Raw genomic sequence first — 13,059 nt, forward strand, 5'->3', positions numbered from 1 at the left:
TGGCATTTTATCACCTGCTACCAGATGTGGGTGCTGGGAACTGAACCCTGGTCCATGGCAAGAGTAGCAGATACTCTTAACTCCTGAGCGATCTCTCTAGCCCCAGGTTTCTCTTATTCATAACTCGGGTTTCAATCCTCAATTTGGTATGAATATACACTTTTTTAATAAACAGAAAGTACAGAAAAGGTTAATGTCCCTTTGACACCTATCTTTCTGGCCCTGAGTCACATGACAGAACACTAAAACTGTCCCTGAAATCTAATATTGGGTCCACTTAACCAAGCAAATGTGAAGGAATCATGTCCCTGTGTTTAGTAGGTTAGTCCTGAGCCTCCCCTTGGGTGTGCCTGGGAACACTATGGTTTGCTTGTAGCTTTTTTTTTTTTTTTTTTTAAGATTTATTTATTTATTATGTATACAGCATGTATGACTGCAGGCCAGAAGAGGGCGCCAGATCTCATTACAGATGGTTGTGAGCCACCATGTGGTTGCTGGGATTGAACTCAGGACCTCTGGAAGAACAGTCAGTGCTCATAACCGCTGAGCCATCTCTCCAGCCCTGCTTGTAGCTTTTTTATTTGTTTGTTTTTCAAGACAAGGATTCTCTATGTAACAGCCCTGGTTGTCCTGGAACTCGCTCTGTAGACCAGGCTGGCCTCAGACTCACAGAGATCCTCCTGCTTCTGCCTCCCGAGTGCTGGGATTAAAGGTGTGAACCATCGTGCCCAGCTCTGCTTGTAGGTCTCTAGCCTTTTGTCCACAGTCTCCTTTGGCTACAGATGTGACAGAGAGGATTTCCGACTATCCTGTAGCTGTTCACGTTACAAACTCACTGTGAGTGTTGCCTCTGAACTAGGGTGCTCTATCATACTCAGCAGTTCTGGTCTTTGACATTGTAAAATGTTCATTAGCCCAGTGCTGCCAGCCTCTCTGAACGTGAATGTTGGGAAATTTTTTGTTTTCATTTGTTTTAAAGAAAATAACAAAAAATTATCTGGTATCCTGATGTTTTTCTCAGTTAGAGCAGCACAATCCCGCAGCTTGTTTATGATGGCAACCCCCCCCAACCCCCACCCCCCTAACCCCCCCCAGCAATGCCCATCAAAAACTGGCTGGGTCCTTTCTACTCCTGTATAAGGAAACCACACTTGACTAAGCAACTGTGCCGGATATTTATATTTTGAATTTTAAATTTTTATATATAATAATCTCACAGTTAGACTCTCCAATTTTTATAGAGCTTTGTAGAATCTTGCTCTTTTGAAATTAATACCTTTAATTCTAGTACTTGAGAGGCAGGAAGCAGGAGGATCAAGAGTTCGAAGTAGCTAGGTATGGTGGCGCACGCCTTTAATCCCAGCACTCGGGAGGCAGAGGCAGGCGGATCTCTGAGTTCAAGTCCAGCCTGGTCTATAGAGCGAGTTCCAGGTCAGGCAGGGCTACACAGAGAGAGACCCTATCGGACTTAGTAACTCCTGTCTGTAATTGAATGAAAAAAAAAAGGAAAGAAAAGGAAGCATGACTGCTCCTAGGTATGATGGAGAAGAAGGTTTATTACGGACATATGGAAGAGCACAGGTAGAGACAGGGACAGGAGCATCTGGGAGAGCCCAGAGGGGGCATGTCCAGGCTGAGCTGTGCCATGTGAGGAGTGGGGAGAAAGGGGAACCAGGTGCAGCAGCCAGGAGGCCCAAAGGCAACCAAAACTGTTGGATTATTTAGAGAAAGTTCCAGGTGCAGGTGGAGTATGCCAGCCAGGAGGACCCTGTAACAGGCAGGGACTGAGGGATGCCAGAAGGACCCGGAGGTCAGGTCCACTTTGACACATTAAATAGGCACCTCAGCCATTTGTCCCGGGTTTGAAAGCCAACAGCAAGGCCAGCATGTAAGGGGCTGAGGAGGCTGGACATATGTTCAAGGCCAACCTGATCTATATAATGAGTTCCAGGGAGGCCATAAGTACAAAGTGATATCCTCTTTCAAAAACAAATAAAATTGAGAAAGAGGAGGAGGAAGAGGAGGAAGGGGTAGGAGGAAGAGGAGTAGAAAGAAGGAGACCACCATCGTTCTGGAACAATCTGACAGTCTGTGAAAGCGATGGGATATGTTCACAGTGAATTACAGCTTGGCTTCTCTGCTATTCTCCTGGCAGACTCCCAATAGCAAGGCTTTTTCTATTAACCTGATTCGGTTCACATAGTAAAAACAGCTTTTTCTCCAGAATTGTTTGTCAAAAACAGTCGACCAACTGTTTAATAACATTATGTCTGCCTGGGTTGTAGGGAAGTTACTGACGCAAACAATTGACTTGAAGCAAATGTTGAAAAGAAACAGCATGAGCTCATGAGACGTTGGGAAGAGTTTGTTTTTAAACTTTATTCTAATGTGTGTGCACATGTGCACCTATGCAAGGAAAAAAGAGGACACTGGATTCCCCAGAGCTGGAGATACGGGGGTCTGTGAGCGGGTACTGGGAACTGAGCCCCAGGGCTCTGCAAAAACAGCAAGTGAAACTAGGCTTAGTGGAGCACACTTTTGATTCCAGCACTGAGGAAGCAGAGAAACGTGGATCTCTGTGAGTTTGAGGCCAGCCTGGTCTACATAGAGAGTTCCAGGACAGCCAGGGCTACATAGCAAGACCTTGTCTCAAGACAAAATAATAACAACACAAATAAACAAAACGCAGAACAGACCAAAAGACAAAAACAAACAAAACGGCAAGTACTCTTAACTGCTGAGCCATCTCTCCAGACCTGGAAGGGGGTTTGAAAGCTCTGACATGGGCTAGGAACGCAGTTCAGTGATAGAGGAATTGCCTACTATATGAGAGGCAGGTGGACCTCTGTGAGTTCAAGGCCAGTCTGGGCTACAGAGTGAGTTCCAGGAAAAGCACAAAGTTACACAGAGAAACCCTGTCTTTAAAAAAAAAGAAAAAAGAAAAGACTTTCTGTACAGAACACCAATAGCACAGGCACCAAGAACAACAATTAATAAATGGGACTCCATGAAACTGAAAAGCTTCTATATAGCAAAAGACAGCATCAGTCAGAAAGAGCGGCAGTACACAGAATAGGAAAAGATCTGTACCAACTACATATCTAATAGAGAGTTAATATCTAAAATATATAAAGAACTTAAAAAAAAAACTTGGACATCAAGAAAACAAATAACCCAATTTAAATGGGGTACAGAACTAAACAGTTCTCAGTTGGCTGGTGGTAGCGCATGCCTTTAATCCCAGCACTTGGGAGGCAGGTGGATCTCTGTGAATTCCAGGCCAGCCTCATCTACAAAGTGAGTTCCAGGACAGCCAGAGCTACACAGAGAAACCCTGTCTTAAAACAAAACAAAACAACTAAACAGTTCTCAAAAGAGGAAATACAAGTGGCTGAGAAACACTCAAGAAACATTCAACATCCTTAGTCATCAGAGAAAATGCAAATTAAAACTAGTTGGAGATTTCAAAATTTATACAAGTGAGAACGGCCAAAAGCAATAAGACAAATGACAGCTAATGCTGGTGAGGATTTGGAGCAAAAGACATACTCATCTTTTTCTGGTGGAAGTGCAAACCTGTACTATGGAAATCAGTGCGGAGGTTCCTCAGGAAGCTGGGGGTAGATCTACCTCAAGATCCAGCTCTGCCACTCTTGGGCATCTACCCAAAGGACTCTCCATCCTACTATAGAGACACTCACTCATCCATGTTCAATGCTGCTCTATTCATAAGAGTCAGAAATTGGAAACAGCCTAGCTGTCCATGAACTAATGAATGAATAATGAAAATGGGGTACATTTACACAATGGAATATTATTCAGGTATTTTTTTAAATGAAATTTGCAGGTAAATGCGTGGAGCTAGCAAAATATCACCCTGAATAAGGTAACCCAGACCCCAAAAGACAAATATTGCATATGTATTCTCATATATGTGGCCATTAACTTTTAAGTTTTTTCTGTGTGTGGGGGGATTCAAGACAGGGTTTCTCTGTGTAGCTTTGGCTGTCCTGGAACTCACTTTGTAGACCAGGCTGGCCTCCTGCCTCTTCCTTCCAAGTGCTGGAATCAAAGTCATCCACCACCACCGCCCAGCTGCTTTTAAGCTTTTGATTGGCATACTACAATCTGTATAATCACATAGGTTAGGTATAGAGTAAGAGGTTGGGTATAAAGAACTAGGGAAAAGAGTAGATTCTCCCAAGGAAAGGGATAGAATATATTGTTATGGACGACAGGGAAAGAGTGGAATAGGAGTGTTAAATGGAGAGAGGCAGGGGATAATTAACACTAAGGGCCATTGTTTGAAGGGTCATATGGAAACCTACCACAGTAGAAGCTTCTTAAAATACATACAGATATGAACGAAATCTAAACGGACTTGCCAAATAACAGGGGGGACAAAACCCCAACTAGGCATCTTTGCCACGTAAGGGAAACCTCCAGTGTCAGGAATGGGTCACACCTAACTGAGTTGTTGGCCAAAGGGGCCCCACAGGAACCCCCGAACGACTCAAGCTGTTGCCAAGGCTGTTGGTCACTCTCCACAAACTGATGGTAAGGCCCCATTGCTGAAGGCAACACCTTCATTCTCTTGAAGTTGAGCTGGTGCCTAACGGGAGCCATTACCCCTACTGACTAGTGTTTATGGTCAGTGGGTCAGAGGCTTGCTACACAAGGGGGAGGACCTGAGTTCGGAACCCTAGCATCCATGCAAAAAGTCAAGCATGGCCACATTCCTAAGTTTACTAGGTCTCAGTTCTGCATGTGTGTGCACACACACCAACACATACACTAACTTGGCTGGACTCTGGTAAAAATGAGTTAAAGTCTCTGCTGCTAAGTGTAACCATCATTCCTGTTTTTACATGAAGAAACATACGTACATATACAATGAAACCTATTTGGGTCTACCCCTAAAAGCTTAAAAGCAGGACTAGAGAGACGGCTCAGCAGTGAAGTATGCTCACCGCCCTCGAAGAGGACCAGGGTTTGGTCCCCAGAACCCACATTAGGCGGCTCACAATTGCCCGTGACTCCAGTCTCCATGGCATCCAATGCCATGTACCTGTGAGTACACAGTGCACATAAACTCATGCGGACATGCACACACACACACACACATACATAAACCTAAATCTTGAACAAAAAGATGCTTAACAGCTAGGTGTAGTGATGCACACTTGTCAATAGCACGTGTGGACTGAACCAGTAGAACAGAGAATACCAGAGGAGCCTGGGCTAGGTAACAAGTCTCAAAAAGCAGCACGCATAGAAAACTATAAAACTGTGTTGAGAGAAACGGTCTATGCTGAATTTTCTATATAGCTGCCCACTTAAATATTCTAAAAGCCACTGTGGTGATTCATCTTTCCTGCCCCACCCCCTACCCCTTGGCACCCACAGTAATCACTGGAGCAGAATAAATGTTCAGCACTTGGAACTATTTTCAAAAACGGGGCTGAAGATATGGCTCATCTGGCAGAGTGTTTGCCCTACAAGCATGAGGAGCTGAGTCTGAGCCCATGAAGAAGAAGCTGGACATGGGGCTGAGACCCGAGAATCTCTGGGGGCTCGCTGACCAGCCAGCCTGGCCTGGGCAACCCCTAGGCCAATGATGGACTCTGTCTCATGAAGAGGTGGTCGGTGGTCAGGGCAGGTGAGCCGGCTCAGCAGGTAAAGACACTTGCCACTAAGCCTACCACCCTGAGTTTGACTCCCCAGGACCCACATGGTAGGAGAGAACTGACCCCCGAAAGCTGTCCTCTGCCCTTCACACCTGCACTGCAAACACCACACACACACACACACACACTGTTAAAGACGCTTGCGCTCTGGCCTCCATGCACACACACAGAATGAATGGGTGAGGTGCTTCCTGCCATAAGGCTACCGTTTGTCCTTAGAATCATCCTAGATGAGGTCTTTTGGTTTCCATAGTTCCCAGTGAAGTCGTTTAAACAAAGTCTCAAGAATGAAATCTTTGTCCTGAGAAACAATGATGGTCACGAGGAGAAGGTGGTCCTTCCCTAAAGACACCAGATAGCCGGGCATGAACCAAAGAAGCCCTTCAGGAAGGTTTTGTCAGAGCTGCTGTTACCAAGCCGTTAAACACTGATTAGACACAACACCAATACGTTTCTGTGGCTTGTTTTGTTTTGGGTTTGTTTTCATACGGGCAAAATGGTTATGATAATCCCATGTTAATGATACTCTGCAGTATCATTAGGGATATATGAACATCGATTGTAAACTAGTTTTTAGCTAATGTGCTCTGTCTGCCCCAAGAGAATGCAATCTCTCAGTTTCTCTTTCATTTTCAGGCAGGCCTGCATGGAATTTTCCTCTCCTTTTCATGCTGATGGATTAATACACAGTCACATGTGCCTCTATTGTTTTCCTCTGGGAGGTTGGGTACTTCCATTTCCTCCTCCTGCTTCATTTCTCTTATTGTGAACTGTAACAAAAATCCCCTTCAGGGTCCCTCTGATCTCTCTGCCTAGAGAGGAAAGAGAGGTGGTAGGGAGGTGGGGGAGGGGAGGGAAGAAGGGTGAAAAGAGAGGGGAGATCAAGAAAGCCGCTGGGAGCCCTGAGTTGTAACCATCTCCATGGAAACAATTCCTTAGCGATCCATCTGGAAACCATCACTGGAGAAGCAGCAGGGTCCAATCGCACCAAGCCTTACTAACAGGGTTCAAATGTGTGGGGGAGGAAGCTAATAAAAATTACGTTTACCACTGCATAATGCATCTTTAAACTAAAAAATTCCTACTTGCTGTAATAAAAAGGCAAAAGGCCTTCTAAATCTTCATAGTGTTTGTAAAGAGCGCTCGCCATAAAGAAATTATGAAAACAACAACAACCACAACCCTCCAAAAGAAACATCACTACTGGTGGTGAGAAGTCATACATCAGATTCACGAGAATGATGGGAAGCTTGTCGCCCATAACCACACAAAGTGTGTGCAAAGAATGCCAAATTCATTCAGGCAGTAAGTGGACTGAATTCCAGGCAAAGAGCGAAAGGGATTACAGAATTCCACCTACCAAATCAGGTTGAAAGAATGAAAGAATAAAGAAGCCATGTAATTTAAATCCAGGGAAGGAAGGCCCTGGGGAGAATTCATCCTAAGTGTGGAGCTTCGAGTTTTGCTAATAAACCAATTACTTCTTAAAGGGAGAACATGCTTTAGGCCCTAAATTCAATCCACAGCTATTAAAAGAAAGGGGAGACCTTAGAGGGTTATAATAACAATAGGATAACTTCAGCAAAGTCTCCAACCAGTAAACTACTAACTTACTTGTAACCACAAAAAAAAAAAAAAAAGGTTTAGCGTTGCATCACTCGACTCTATACCTTCGGCAACTATTTTTATTGTTCTGGGATTAGGCACAGCATCTGTGAAATGAATACCACCTTTTAGGGCTATAGAGACACAGTTGACAGGGAGGTAGGAGGGTCAGGAGTTCAAGGATATCCTTGACTACCCAAGAACAAAGACAATGATTTGCTAACCTTACCTAGTTCCAGTAAGTTCTTAATAAACCCGAGCTACTACGGTTTCTGCAACATCTTTTGGGTTTCTTGTCTGGAATTATAATCACATTGCCCACCCCCCCACCACTTCCTCTGAGGAATATTCTGGGTTAAAATCAGTAGAGTACTAAAGAAATTTAAGTAGGTTTGAAGATGAATTAAAGCTGTGAAATGGAAGTTTCCATACCAGAAACTAAGTAATTGGCCTCCTGGCTCCAGTCTAAACACACAAAAAAATCTCATGGTAAATAAAACTCATCCTTCTCCACTGCTAAGGTCCCCTCCCAGCCCCACTCCACTCCTGATGGGCTTCCCAGTCTCCTTAGCACAAAGACAGGATGACTACAATGTATCCCCATTCACATTCACGTTTACAGCCTTCACCCATCCTGCCTGGCCTATACCTCATCTTCTCTTTGCCCATTAATTGCTCTAAGTCTTTTTTTTTTTTTTTTTTAAGATTTATTTTATGCATATGAGAGCTCTATCTGCATGTACAACTCTTTGTGAGAACAGGGCATCAGATCCTACTATAGATGGTTGTGAGCCACCATGCGGTTGCTGGGAATTGAACTCAGGACCTCTGAGCCATCTCTCCAGCTCCTGCTCTAAGTCTCTTCCCCCAAGATTGCTCTCCACCTTCCCACAGACTTTCCGTGTGCCATTTGTGTTAAAACTTAGAAGGCCATAGGGGTGTCATGAGGAACCGTGGTACCATCACGGAACCTCAAAAAGCGTTCCCTAGGTGTTGCCTGTGAAGCATCATTTTCAGGAACTCCAAACTATTTAGAAAACGGAGTCAACTGCCCTGAGCCCCTGATCTGTCCCTGGGTTTAGTGAAGAGAAAAACGAAACGTGGCAGGTAGGAAACCAATCAAGAGGTCAAGGCTGGCTCCGCACGGAGAGCAAAACCCCAGGCTGGGACCGAAATCCTGCTGGGTATCTTCGTATCTGGGTATCTTTCTGAGGCCAAACACGCATTCTTTCCGATTGCATAATGCAAGCATGGTGGACGAGAGAAAAAGCCTTTCCCTGGTGTTGGGGGGGCAGAACCACGTGGCTCCTTCCACGCGGGGCACGGGGCGGGCCTTGATGGGATTTATTCCCAGCGGAGCCGGAAAGAGCCTCAGCCAAGCGCGGCATCACGGTTCCCCTCCGAACCGACTCACGCTCTCCCTAAAAGGCGAGCTCGGAGGCCCCGCGGGGCCGTCGGGTGAGCCAGACGGGTACGGAGTCGGCCGCAGCCAGGCAGCCGGGCCAGGCCCCCTAGTGCGCAGGTGCAGGTCGCCCCGCCCTCACCGGCCTGTCAGTCAAGTCTCGCGAGAGCAGCGCGGGCGGCCGGGCGGGCGGCCGGGGCGCTCGGCCCCGCCCCCTCCTCCTCGCTTGCTCGCTCGCTCGCTCGCTCCCTCCCCCCTTGCCAGTGTCTGTGCTGCGCAGCTCCGCGAGCGGTTGTCAGCGGCGGAGACGGTTGGCGGGGGGAGGGGGGGAGAGAGAAAAAAAAAAAAAACCGTTGTCGGGAGCGCTCCCCGCGGACGAGCCGGCCGTCCCTGCCCGCGAGCGTCGGCGTCGGCGTTACTAGCGCCTCACAGGGTATCCGAAGTAGAAGGGGGTAGGTTGGGCCGGCGGTGCCGAGAGCCGAGGCGGGAGAAGGACGAGGGGCCCGGCGGCGGCGGCGGCGGCGGCGGCGGCGGCGGCGGCGGCGGCGGCGGCGGCGGCGGCGGCGGCGGCGGCGGCGGCGGCGGGGGAGGGAGTGTTGGCGGCGGCTGGCCTCCGGGGCTGTCTGCCCGCCGACGCCGCGCTCTGCCCGCCGCTCGCCCGCTCTCCCCGCCCGCCCGCCCGCCCGCTCGGCTGCCGCCATCTTGGGGCCGGTGGGCTGCCGGGGTCGCCTTCCCGCCTTTCCCGGCTCGGGCTAACTCGTGGTCGTCTCCGGCCGGTGGAAAGTGTTGGGGAAGGGCCCGGGGGTTGGGAGCTGGGGCGGGGGGGGGGGTGGTGAGTCCGAGCTCTCCGGGAGGGAGGAGGAGGGCGGGGGGAGCGGGGCGAGCGGGGGGCGAGCGGGACGCGCTCCCGGGTGGAAATGGCGCCCGGCGCGGCCCGGCCTCCCACGGCGGCCTCGGTCCTCCGTGGTCTCGAAGCGGCGGACCGGGGGCCGGGGGGGCCGGGGGGACGACGACTACCTGGGCTGGCCGGGCTGCTGGTGACGGCTGACGCCGGTTTCCCAGGGTGAGACAGGTGGAGCTGGGGACAGGAGACGCCGGCGGCGACGGGGGCGCTCCAGCTCCCGAGGCAGGACAAAGGCGGACGCGGTCCTCCTTTGTAACTGCGCGGCTCGGTGGCCGAGGTGGCCTTTTCCCGGGTCTGGCCCCGGGCCGGAGGCGGGGTGTCCCCTAGTTCTCCGGGCTCTAGGGCAAGCTAGATACACGGACGGTCTCCAGGAGGAGAGGTAAAGGATGCTTAGCCGGCCTTTAGAGTCCAGATTTGAGCTGCGGATGGAGTACGTACGCATCTCCAGAGGGTCGTCGTCCCCCCCCCCCACACACACATTAGATGTTTACCGAGAGTTTCATTTTGTAAGAGAAGTGAGTGGCTTTTACCCGATAGGAATAGGATGAGGTGGGTGTGTTTCAAAAAGGCCGGGTCCGGGGGAACTGTGGGACTGCTTGTAGGTCGGGGTGGACCGTTCAGTAAGGTTTTATGTAGTTAATTGTCCCAAGAGTTGTTTTGTGTCGACTTGTAATTAAGGCCGGAAGTCAAATATATTCGTTTTGATTTGATGGCTAGGATGTTGAACTGTGATGTTTTGAACAACAACAAAAGCCTAGCCTAATCGCGTGCTGGTGGAGGTGTTTGCGGGTCCTTAAATCAGAACTGTGTCGGTAATTTTTCATTGACTTTGGGTTAAAAAGGAAAAAGAACACCCTGGGTCTGGAAGTTAGCTTACAGTAGTGCCCATGCCGCCTAGAAAAAGCAGATCCTTAATGGGCTTTTAAAATGCAAAGAACTCAGACTCTGCTGTAAAGAACTAAGTAATATGCCCACATTTTCTTGATTGGATTACATTATAAACATCTTTTTGGGTTTTTTGAAACAGGCTCTTGATATTAGCTTGCAACTGGATATGTACAGGAGGCTGCCCTCTTAACTCTCCTGCAGTCCCCTGCCTCTGCCTACAAGATGGTTTTGTTTGGACATAGGGTTTCTGTAGACTGTGCTGGCCTTGAAATTCGAGGATCTTGATGTTTCTGCCTCCAACTGCTGGGATGGCAGTTCGTAACATCCATTAACTTCTGTTTAAAGTGATATTTATACAGATTTTAGTACGAGTTTTCAGAGTATCACAACTCAATTTTAGAAACACTTTTATAATTTCAAAAAGATGTACATACTGTCATTCCATATGCTGACCTGTTCTCTATTTCAGACCTTGGAAGTCACAGATCATGTTTATGTTTTATAGATTTTTATACTCTCGGGTTGTGTATAATTGAAGTAATATGTAGTCTTTTGTGACTGAAATTTTTGCTTCCTTTAGGAAGTTTTATTTAAAGTCTCAAAAATTTGGCCTCATTTTAACTGCTAGTATTTTTAATTGGCACTAACACTTGGAGGTTTTCTGGTAGTGTTTCACTGTTTACCCAGGCCAGCCTGGGACCCCCTGGGCTCAACCCACCCTTCTGCTTTGGCTTCCAGTCTACTTGGGCTACAGGCAAGGGACTGCACCTGGGACACTCTTGATTTGAGGGGGTGGTGTAACTCAGGTTGGTCTCCCTGTCTCAAGGTCTAGAATAAGGGGCCTGAGAACAGTTGGGATTCCAAAAGCAGAGTAGTGATCAGTTGATAAGAGTGTTGCAAAGAAAGGTTGGAGTGGAGTATTCTAAATAGTAAACTGTTGCATAGCTCTGAAAGTTTTATTAGCAGCTTAGTGTTTTTCAGAGAATTTAAGAACTTTATCCTTGATACTAGCAAAACTGGTGTGTTAAGTCTTACACACAAGAGCTTTCTCCCTTGCATTTGCTACTGAAATACCACTTCGCCCCCTTTATTTTATGAGTGTTTTGCTTGTGTGGATGTGTGTGCACCACATGCATGCATGGTGCCTGTAGAAAGCCTGAAGTGTCAGATCCACAGGAACTGGGCTATACAAGGTTGTGATCACCCATGTGGGTGCAGGAGTAGCCAGTGCTCTCTATGATGAATGATAGTCATTACACTGAGGGGAAGGACTCTCCTAAGCTGGTGTGGTAGCACCTGTAATCCCATTGCAGAGTCCAGTCCAGGATAGAGAGCAAGACCCTGTCTTGGGTGGGGGCCAGTGTCACCACAAGAGAGAACTGCTCTAACCTAAGAGTTAATTTAAAGAATAACTACCTCCACTTTAAGGAGGTTTGCTTTTGTGGTACTGGGGATTGAGCTGAGCCTGCAGCCTCATGCATGCTAGGTAGGCATTCTACCACTGAGCTGTATTCTTGCCCCCCCCCCTTTTTTTTTTTCTCGAGACAGGGTTTCTCTGTGTAGCTTTGCACCTTTCCTGGAACTCGCTTTGTAGACCAGGCTGGCCTCAAACTCACAGAGATCCTCCTGGCTCTGCCTCTCGAGTGCTGGGATTAAAGGCGAGCGCCACCACCGCCCAGCTCCCTTTTTGTTTTTAAGAAAATAGTGGAGATGGTAAAACATTTCTGAGCTTTTATTTCAAAGTTGATATGGTACTGTCTTTCAGGGGTACTCTAGAATGGTATTAAACATCAAAACACCTTTAATATTTCTGTTTCCTTTCAGGACCGAAATGGTCTTTCAGATAAAGTTGAGATTTTGTGGAGCATCTCAGTGGTTTTGCAGCAATGGTTCTCAGCCTGTGGGTTGACTAAGACCATTGGAAAACACAAATGTTAACAAATTGTAACAGTAGCAAAATTAGTTATGAAGTAGCAACAAAAATAATTTTATTGTTGGGGGGGGGGGAATCACCACAACATTAACTGCATTAAAGGGTTGAAGCATTAGAAAGGTTGAGAACCCCTGCTTTACAGGGTCCATCAAGTCTAATTGTCAAAGGTGAATGTTTATCTGAAGCAGATCAGAACTACAGAATATAAATATTCTTGTAAAATACCGTAGTGAATGCCAATACCTCACTTACCTACTGCTGTCCGTCTGTGTGTCCCGTCGTTGTCGTCGTCCCCCCCCCCCTCCTCCCCCCCCCCCGATTTCTCTGTGTAGCCCTGGCTGTCCTGGAACTCACTTTGTAGACCAGGCTGGTCTCGGAACTCCCAGAGATCTGCCTCCTGAGTGCTTAAAGGCATGCACCACTATCCAGCAACTGCTGCTGTATTTTATCGTGAATACCAGGCTCAGAAATTCAATATTTTAAGTAGCCATCAAGTGGCAGATTAGTGAGCCATTCTACCCCATGTTTTTGTTTTCATTTTTTGTTAAGATAGCCTCACTATGTAGACTAGGCTGACTTTGAACTTACAGCCTGCCACTGTCTCCCACATGCTGGGATTAAAGACATGTGCCACCATGTA

The 13,059-nt window shown here is 47.6% G+C and overlaps 1 protein-coding gene across 3 annotated transcripts in view; it reads left to right on the plus strand.

Annotated features, from left to right (window-relative positions):
• Window positions 1-9,019: 9,019 nt before the first annotated feature.
• Window positions 9,020-13,059, plus strand: part of Hnrnph3 (heterogeneous nuclear ribonucleoprotein H3) — a 9,891-nt gene continuing 5,851 nt past the window's right edge. For 2 of the 3 annotated variants that reach the window (XM_059244140.1, XM_059244142.1), the window contains exon 1: window positions 9,020-9,146. The gene's annotated coding sequence lies outside the window, so the exon portion shown is untranslated. The remainder of the gene's footprint in view (window positions 9,147-13,059) is intronic. The other variant, XM_059244141.1, reaches the window with a different exon arrangement.

The sequence above is a fragment of the Peromyscus eremicus genome, chromosome 16_21 (genome assembly GCF_949786415.1).
Source record: "Peromyscus eremicus chromosome 16_21, PerEre_H2_v1, whole genome shotgun sequence".
Classification (NCBI taxonomy): Eukaryota; Metazoa; Chordata; class Mammalia; order Rodentia; family Cricetidae; genus Peromyscus; species Peromyscus eremicus.